General features: G+C 43.5%; 1 protein-coding gene across 1 annotated transcript in view; it reads right to left on the bottom strand.

The window, feature by feature from the left end:
* Positions 1 to 561, bottom strand: part of PDE4B (phosphodiesterase 4B) — a 567,587-nt gene extending 567,026 nt beyond the window's left edge. Inside the window, exon 1 of the mRNA XM_046017685.1 lies at positions 506 to 561. The gene's annotated coding sequence lies outside the window, so the exon portion shown is untranslated. The remainder of the gene's footprint in view (positions 1 to 505) is intronic.
* Positions 562 to 6,000: the final 5,439 nt, after the last annotated feature.

Below are 6,000 nucleotides of genomic sequence, written 5' to 3' on the forward strand. Positions count from 1 at the left end.
GTGCCCTGCGCTCCCTGGGGCACGAGAGCCGGCGGGGGACTTCCGCGCCTCTCGCGTGCAGCCCCGCCGGCGACAAACAGCCCGCAGCCGCGGAGGCGGGGCCGGGAGCCCCGGAAAGGGGCGCACGAGCCGGGGGCGGCCGCTGAGTGCGCGCGCGGACCGACCGGCCGCGGGCCGTGGAACACCCCGGCCGGGGCGGTGCAGACGGCCGCGAAGCGCCCAAGCTCGCGCCTCCTCCGCTGGCCCCCCCAAACCCCCTCTCTGTACCCCCACTAGCCCACCCTACCCCCGGGAGACCGCTCGCCGGTGGCACTTGTTCTGCCACGCTGCGCTCTTCCGCCCGGTGCGGGGAATAACAATGTGATCGTATTGCACGGACTAGATGCTAGTAGTAGGTTGTAACTGCTGAGGCCACCACCTGTCAATTCTAGGAGCAAGGCGCACTGTCCCCAGCGGGCTGGCCTTTCCCCGATTCCCTACCCGCTTCTTTTCCTCCCCCACCTACCTCTCCGACCTCCCGCAGTACTCTGCTGCACGATACTAAGGGAGTTTTGCAAAATAACCCTCACTCCCAGCCAGGAGCTCACCGCATCTCCCTTCCCACCAGAGCTGAAGGATTACGCACAGCCCTGCGTGCCTATCCAAAGCCGGATGCCGAAGATCCCGGTTTGAACCCCACACTCGCCGGCTCCCCCCCCCCCCCGCCCCCATTCATAATCCCAGCGGCCGTCTGCCACTACACACCCTCCCCCTGCCGCCCGCGCTCGCTGCGATTCGCTGTCCCTGGAACGTGTCAGTCACTCTCTCTTCATCTGCCATGAATACAGTACTAGACGCTCCGCAGCCACGGGTTGCACAAAAGGGGATGGGGAGGGGAGCACTCCGAGCTGGCGGGCTGGGGGGGGGGGGGGGGGCGGGGTGGGAGGAAGGCAAGGGAGCAAGCAGGGCAAATTACGTGGAAGGAGCCGGTGTGAGGGTGAGAACCCGAAGCTCTCCTGTTGCACAAAGGAGCTCCAGAGTGGATAAACACAGTGCTAAGGTAACAGTGGGTCAGCTCACCTCCGAGGAGGCACTCGCCAAGGCACCCTAGGAGTGGGTTTCACAACCTGGGCATTTGCAATGATCTAGCAACAGGCTCCTGGGAGCCTGACTGCCCCAGTTTGACAGAGCACACCTGGGTGGGGGCCTGCCACTTGGAGGGGAGTGATTGGGGGGAGGGACTGGGGGGGCGGGGGGGAGGAGGCAGGAGATGTGGGAATACACAGGTTTCCATTTCCCCAGTGGTCCAGCTCTTTCAGTCAGAGAAAAAGAGAAGCAAGCTGGGGAGGAAAAGAGACAGAGATACAGTAACTTTGCATATGGAACTATACAACTATCTAAGAACCAGAAAGACTTTAATGCTTTAATGGATAAAATTGGCCTATTTCTCAATTTATTCCAATAAACATTATGGCACACCCATTTTGCACTGAGCACAATATACTGTGCCAGGTGCTGGCATACAGACATGATTAGGGCCACAGTCCCTGCACCCAGGAAGCTCATTGCCTAGCAGGAGAAGCTACTATGAAAGCCCCAAAATGGACAATACAATATTACACACAGAAGCAACATACCAACTCCACTAAGGGAGACAATTTTCTCTAGATGGAATGGAAATGGATCAGGGAATTTGATCCCTTTTGAACTGTGTATTAAAAGGCAAATAGAAGCTTGCCAAAGAAGTGACAGTAACCTTCTGTTATTCACCCATTAACCCAACTGGCCTCACATACCCACACAATGAAAGTCACACCTGAAAGCTTATCAGTGGAGGGACTTTATGAACTCCTGCCCTGCACTGTTTCCCCTTGGTGGTTTGGGAGGAAACATTTCCAAATACCAGCACTTGGAGTGTGGAACACCTAGCTCTCCGAAGCTGAAATGTTGCCTTTTTGGACCTGTTGCTTTACGTTCTATACTGTCTATTTATCCATTAGTTTGACATTGAGCCCAAAGCCAAAATTAATAATAGTAAGGCAATAAGCATCTGGAAGGAAGCCCATAAATCCTGCAATGCAGTCATGGTTCTGTCATAGTCTTTGTCTCAAAAATGATGACAATATAATCTCTTTTTCCTGAGCTACAGTGAGGATTAATTAGTCAGACTTATTAAATAGAAAGAGACCATTGCCCGAACAGAGTGTGGGATGGCAACCTAAATTGTGATTCAACCTAGGAAAAAAAGAATCAGATTGAGTGGCATGCTCCCCCTGTGAATATGAGAATTTTGAAAGGTCTTAGTGATTTCTAAAGCACCGAAGGTTACTACATCACCTTTGGAAAAACATGTCTAAAGGGTTCTGCTTGCAAATAAGGATTAAATGAACTCCTGTATGAAGATGATGTCATCTATTAAAACATCCTTCCCACTTCTCCCTAGAAAATATATAAACTAACAAAGAAAATGGAAAAAATGTTAAACACCATTTTCAGCAAACTTATAATACAGATTTAACTGACAAACTCCAACCTCCTTGTAAAGGTTGCTAAAAGCAGCTGCATTTGGGCAGAAGTCATATGGAAAAGGCCCAGGAAGAGTCAAAGAGAACCAGTCGTAAGGACTTCAGAAAGTATCAGCAAAATTATGTTTCCTGAAAGTAAAGGGCTTACCTTAAACTGCGAAAAAAGTTATGTCTCTCACAGAAGTGGAGCAAGAGCAGAACAAGTAAGGCAGAAGAGGCACAGAGATGGGGAGAAGAGGCACAGAGAGTTTCCGGGGAACCCATTAGTATCAGATCAGAGGGACAGCAAAACTATGATCCTTGAGGACAAGGTGATCACTGTGAGATGTAGAAGACCTATTCCTGGTCTTTAAGAACTGGGGAGCACAGCACGGTTGGCAGATGATCTCCTGATCCAAATTTACCTCAGAGACTTAGAGGGAGTAAACCACAGAAAAGCCATAATTACAGGAAGCAGGCTATTTGGGAGACAGCAATAAAAGTGAATCTATAATCTGTTGCCGTGTGACAAACCCCCCAAAACAACAGCTTAAGAGCTACCAATTATTTGCCTACAGTTGAATGAAGTGACAAATTAGGATGGGCTCAAATGGGTTGGCTTATTTCTGCTTCATGTGGTGTCCCACTCAGCAGGTCTCACTCATGTATTTGAGCCTCGGAAGGGAGGCCTGGGTCATCTTTCCAGGCAGCTAGCTCAGGCTTTTTCATGTGGAGTTGGAAGCGTTCATAGCAGCAAGAGAGAGCGTAGGCTCCAATATTCATGCTCCTTTGAAACTTCTGCCCATGCCATGTTTGCTAATGTCCCATTAGCTAAAGTAAGTCATATAGCTAAGCTAAAGTCAATGTAAGGAGGGGGGGGGCTACATAAGGGCAGGGGTATGGGGAAATGTCAAATGTTGGGGGTCATTAATATAACAATTTGCCACAGAAAGTAAGCTTTTGGGTTGAGAGACAGGAAAGTTACTTCAAATCCTCCATTTCAGGAGCTTTCTACAAAGAAATATAATTCATTCAGGAGTGAGTAGTGATAAAAAAGAAACTGGCAGAGAAAGGATACAAAGATACTATAAGAAAGATTAGGAAAAGGAGCATCAAAGTTACCAAAAGATGTGGGGGGGGGAAATGTTGCCACAGAGTCAGTGAAAATTGTGACTATATTTAGTATTTCTCCAGCATCTGTGCTCTTTTTCATTAAGCTATACTGACTCCCTAAGCAAAATATATTTCCCATTATGTTAATGAAGCAATATAATATATTGTCCAATGTGGTGAACTCCTGTATGAAGGAGTATGAAACATAGTATGAAAAATTAATATAAATTAATTAAATTTAATCAATTTATTTAATTAATTTATAAATGTATTTAATTAATTAATAAATTTAATTAATTTAATTAAAATTAAATTATATAATTTAATATAAATTAATATAAACATATCCACTAGAAAGAAAATATGTACCTTAATGCACCTTCATAGACAGAGGAATTATACACATATATGTACACACACACACACACACACACACAAATGTATCCAATAATCGACACAAATACTTCTAAATCAATACATATTTCAAGTTATTCTTTAAAAGGCTCTTCGGGGCACCTGGGTGGCTCAGTGGGTTAAGCCACAAATGCAGAAACTCGAGAAAGTGATGAGGATGAAGTGAGCCGATGATATAAATCAGACATGAGGAGGAAAAAAGGACCAAACCATCCCAGAAATGGAGACAATATTGGAAGAAACACAGATGGAAATAAGCACTGAGGATGAGTAAGAGACAGCAAAGGCATATATAAGAAGAATGGTCAAAATTAAGTGAAAATAAAGAGAAATATATTTTTAAGCATTGTGTGAAAATGGTAACAATAGACAAAATACGATACAGAGCCAACATACCTATAATTGGAATCTCTGCAGAAGAAAACCTTATCAGTTTTCTTTCAAAGACCTTCAGAGGCAGAGCAAATACTTTCAAACAAAATTATAAAAGAAATTTCCTGAAATTAGAACAGAAGTCTCAAATCTCCGTATTGAAAGCAAACACCATGTACTAAAGAAAGTTGATTCACAATGGTTAAGCAAAGACATATGCTAACAAATTATTGAAATTTTATTTTATTTTAATTTAAATTCAATTAATTGACACATAATGTATTATTAGTTTCAGAGATAGAGGTTGGTAATTCATCAGTCTTATATAATACCCCGTACTCATTACATCATCTCTCCTCCTTAACATCCCTCACCCCATCCCCCCAACCCTTCCCCTCCATCAACCCTCAGTTTGTTGCTTATGGCTAAAAGTCTCTTATGGTTTGTCTCCCTCTCTGATTTTCTGTTGTTTTATTTTTCCTCTCCAATGAAAGAATCTTTGAAGCAGAAAAGCAAAAAGATCAAGTCTTGTATAAGGAAAAATAAGTCAACTTCACTTCAGTCTTCTCGGAAGGAAAGTCAGTGGAAAAAAACATGAGCTTCTCAAGGCAAGAAAGCATGATCTAAGTATTTTATATCTAGCCAAGTTGTTCATCAAGTATAAAGACCATATGTTTAAAACATTAAAAATGAAAGACTTTTCTGAGGAATCTTAAATGTGAGGAAGCTTTCTTAAAAAGACTCATGGTAAACAATGAATATACTTGTATTCTAAAATTTAGACTATTAAAAATGTATGAATGTTATAGACTTTGAAAGTATAGGGATGACACAAGTCAAATATTCAGAAGGAAAAGGAAAAAGATGGTGGTAATTGGAGCACATTCAATGGTCGACTTATCTATAACTGCTGAGGTTGAAAAGGTCATTTAAAGTTGACATACAAATAGTACACTAAATGTGCATAACAGTGCAAAGATAAACACTAGGAAATTTAATGGTTTTTTTTCTAAGATTTTATTTATTTATTTATTTGAGAGAGAGAGAGCATGAGAGGAGATAGGTCAGCTAGAGAAGCAGACTCCCTGCCGAGCAGGGAGCTTGATGTGGAACTGGATCCTGGGACTCCAGGATCATGAACTGAGCTGAACGCAGTCGCTTAACCAACTGAGCCACCCAGGCACCCTAGGAAATTTAATGTTTTAAAGAAAATATGATAGGGTAGAGTCAGGAAAAAAGGAAGGTGTATACCAATTTATCATTGTTCGTAACTAATAATGTCTAAAATAATAGAGGACTATGAACATAGTATGAAAAATTAATATAAACATATCCACTAGAAAGAAAATATGCACCTTAATGCACACCTTCATAGATAGAGGAACAATACACATATATGTACACACACACACACACACATACACACAAATGTATCCAATAATTGACACAAATACTTCTAAATCAATACATATTTCAAGTTATTCTTTAAAAGGCTCTTCGGGGCACCTGGGTGGCTCAGTGGGTTAAGCCTCTGCCTTCGGCTCAGGTCATGGTCTCAGGGTCCTGGGATCAAGCCCCGTGTCGGGCTCTCTGCTCAGCGGGGAGGCTGCTTCCCCCC

This window comes from Meles meles, chromosome 1 (genome assembly GCF_922984935.1).
Source record: "Meles meles chromosome 1, mMelMel3.1 paternal haplotype, whole genome shotgun sequence".
Taxonomy (NCBI): Eukaryota; Metazoa; Chordata; class Mammalia; order Carnivora; family Mustelidae; genus Meles; species Meles meles.